The sequence below is a fragment of the Lynx canadensis genome, chromosome F2 (assembly GCF_007474595.2).
Source record: "Lynx canadensis isolate LIC74 chromosome F2, mLynCan4.pri.v2, whole genome shotgun sequence".
NCBI classification, from domain to species: domain Eukaryota; kingdom Metazoa; phylum Chordata; class Mammalia; order Carnivora; family Felidae; genus Lynx; species Lynx canadensis.
In genome coordinates, this window is record NC_044320.2 from 45,503,628 (window position 1) to 45,507,705 (window position 4,078).

Consider the following 4,078-nt stretch of genomic DNA (forward strand, 5'->3'; position numbering starts at 1 on the left):
ATGTTCCAGCAACTATTCTAGGGAATACAGAGGATTGCAAGACAGAAAAGATGGCCACTATCATTGTGCTTTCATTCTCCTTGGGGAAGGCAGTAAGCAATAACCATACAAACTTCAGATCATAGATACAAACGAAGAAAAGGACTACCATGACTCTAATGTAGACTCTATCTCTGAGATGACAGAACTTAAAATAAATAAGAAGGAAGGAATAATAATCTTTTTAGACACTAGGGGATGAGTGTTTAAACAAGAGAGATTAGCAGGGGAAGAGTGCAAACATGCTGAAGTGGAAACCAGTTTGGCTTATCCCAGGGAGAGACAGGAGATCAGTGTGGCTGGAGGGAGGGTGGCAGGGGATGAGGCAGGAGTGGTTGGCAGAGGCTAGATCACAAAAGGCTTGGTAGACCAGGCAAGGAGTTGGTGGGGGGAGGTTCACTAATGCAACAGAAAAGTTTTAGGCTGGAGGTGAGAGGTCAGAGTGTTTGTAAGTTAAGATATACCTACTTTCCATTCGTAAAATATGCTTCCACAATTCTGTGAAAAATAAGCTGTGGCAGGACAAGAATCCTGGTACAGTTTGCATTGCCCTGACTCGAGTTCCCACATTCAGGATTGCTGGGTGGTGTTTTGTGTAGGGGTGGCACTGTTTGGGTCAGGTCATGTGCCTGACACATGAGTAGCCCAACGATAGACTGGTTGGCAGCCCACGATGTGGTTTAGAGATAAGGGCTCTTGCAACTAGGCTGTGCTCCGCTGAGATGTGGATTAGAGGATAAGAAGATAATTAGTAGTTGGTAGTGTAAGGACAGATCAAAGAGGCAGAGAAAAATGGAGATCCAATGGGAAATAAATGAGAACAGCTTCTCTCTAGAGGTGACTTGGTCCCTAATAACTACTCATATATCCATGTAAACATTCCTGTTTTCATCCTTTCAGTTAAGGTGGTCACTGGGTCTCTCCTTCTTGCACGCACAACAGTCTAATGAGTGCACTAATGTCCTCAAGATTCATTCATTCTTCTTCTTCACGTTAGTCAGAAGTGACAAAGATCTGCTCTGGTAACAAACCCCTGAAATCTCAGTTGCCTAAAACAACCAGTGTTTACTTCTCACTCACTTTAAATACCCATCATGAGGTGAATGGGACTCTTTTTGCATCATCCTCTCTCCAAGACCAAGACTTACAGAGCATATACTCTCTGGAACATTGTTGATTGCCATGGCAAAGGGAAAAAGAGTTCCGGAAGGTCTTGCACCAGCAATTAGATGCTAGGCTCACAATTCATGGCAGAATGTGTCACGTGGCTCATCCCAGCTACAAGGAAGCCAGGAAATGCAATCCTACTTGTACCTGAAAGAGAACAGAAAATATTTGATACACTCACCACCATTCACTCGTCTATAACCACGGCTTTTTTTTTTTTTTTATTAAATTTTTTTTTTCAATGTTTATTTATTTTTGGCACAGAGAGAGACAGAGCATGAACGGGGGAGGGGCAGAGAGAGAGGGAGACACAGAATCGGAAACAGGCTCCAGGCTCTGAGCCATCAACCCAGAGCCTGACGCGGGGCTCGAACTCACGGACCGCGAGATCGTGACCTGGCTGAAGTCGGACGCTTAACCGACTGCGCCACCCAGGCGCCCCTAACCACGGCTTTAATTGCTGCCTATATACCAATGTTAACATTTCTAGGAGATGCCCCATTTTCACTCCTTATCCATATTTTCAACTACCTACTGGAATGCCACAATTGGATTATATCATAGACATTTCAAATATCAAGTACCAAGACTGTACCCTTTATCTTTCCCAGAAACTTTCTGTGTTCTTTCTCTTGGTTAATGGTCCCATTATCAAGCCACTATATCAAATAAGAAACCCTGATGTTATCTTTGACTCCTCCCTCTCTTCCAACATCCAAGATGTTTTCCTCTAGTTTATTCTCATCCTACTAACTCCATGACCATTAGTTCAGCCCTCCATGGGTTCTTGTCCAGAAAATTCTGTTAGCCTCCTGTCTGGTTTTTCCTGCCTTAATAGGTTTTCCTATAAACTGTGATCATTTATTCATTCAACAAGTATTTATAGAGTGCTTGCTGATTTTTAGTGCTCAGGTAAGTAATGGGCCCACCTCGAAATTCAGTCTAAAGACAAAGACAGTGATGCAAACAAAAGTTTCAACACAGTGGACAAATGTGATGATAATTATGTAGCAAATAGTGTAGAAATGAAAAGGAAACATCAAGTTGAGTGTGGTGGTGATGGGAAGGTAGTTTTGGAAGCTTTTAGAGCAGAAGAACAACTTCAGCTAACTGCTCCACCATGTGAACCACAGCAGTTGGAAAAGGTGAAGGAAGCAGTGAAGGAAGTAGCATGTGTCTGATATCACTGAGGTACTTTTCCTGATTCAGCAAAATCAACGTGGATTGAGAACGCCATGGAGGAGCAACCAGGAACCTGATCAATAAGGACCCAAAGCGTCCTGGTCAGTTACCGAGCAGGCAAGTGGTGGAAAGTCATTCATCGAGATAAGAAACTCTAAAGGAAGAGCAGGTCTGTGGGTCTTTTAATTATGGATACTTCACATAGTTGAACACTGATTCCAGGCATAGTGCCAAGCATCTTACTTTATTACAGCTGACCCTGGAAAAATGTGGGGATCTGACCCCTACACAGTCAAAAATCCCTGTATAAATTCTGACTTCCCCCCCAAATTAACTCCTAATAGCCTACTGTTGACTGCAACCTTAGCAATAATTAGTTGGTTAACACACATTTTGTATATGTAATATATATATGTACATATATATATTCTTATAATAAAGTAAGCTAGAAAAAAGATGTTATTATGAAAATCATAAGGAAAATACATTTACAGTACTCTACTGTGTTTATTGAAAAAAATCTGAGTATAAGTGGGCCCATGCAGTTCAGACCTGTGTTGTTCAAGGGTCAGCTGTATTTTATTTAATCCTCACAACAACTTTACATAGTAAAGTTGTACTATGATCTTCATTTTACAATTTAAAAGCGAACACTGGGATTCAGAGGTTAATGACTTGACTACACACAGACTTAGTAAATCTATCTGTTTTGCATTGGAGCCCAAGTTGCCGTCTGTCTGCGAAGCCATGATGAACTCCATCTGAATGTGTCCACAGACTCGGGCACAAGGGAAGGATGGGCTTGGTGGTCATCAACACATGGCAACCACGGTGGGGTCAAAGTTATGGGCACGAATGAGAGGGCTCAACCAACTCTAAAAAGGGAGAAGGAAAGAAGGAAAGAGGACCTGGGGAACATTAAAGTTAAAGGGCGGAAACCAGCAAAAAAAAGTTTGAGGAGCCACTGGATAGTGCGAATCCTTAACAAATGTCTTTCTGTGAACCTTTTTGAGAAGTCCCTAGTCCAAGTGCCTGGCATTTCGTAATGGACGTTTGGGGTCAGAAGGGGCATTCCGTCAAGGGTGGGCCTTTCTACCTAATGTCTTCATCCCCTGAAGGACCAAGCGATGACGTGAAACTCGCACGGGGACTTCACTACCAGGGGAGGTAAACAATTAGCAAATTCTCCTCAGAGCACATCGAGAACTCTTCTCCCTCCAAGTGTCGCCAAAGGAGCTGTGGATGTGAGCGTCTCAAGAGTCGCTCCGTCGGACCAGAGGTTACTGCAGAAACGCCCAATAAGCAATGGGCAAGGATCCAAGCAGCTTGCGGACTGGGACTGGGTCCGGGGGCAAAGAGCGCGCGCCCGGATACGAGGCACGCGCGCGCCCGCCACCGGAGGCCGGGAGCGCGCTGGGCCCCCAGCCCGTCACCACACCCTCCACTTGACGGCCCCCTCCTCCCCTCTCCGGTGCCCGCGTCCCCTCGGATCCTTCTCTCCTCCAAACGGCTCCCCCAGCAGCCCCAGCCCCGGCCGGACCACCCGGCCGCAGACCCCCTCCAACCGGTCCTTGTAGTGGGCTGGACTGTGCGTCACGGGGGGCGGTGCCAGAACGCCGCTCGCGCTAGGCCCCGCCCCCGCGCCGAGGCCCCGCCTCCTCTGGCCGAAAAGGGGCGGGCCCGGCCGGTG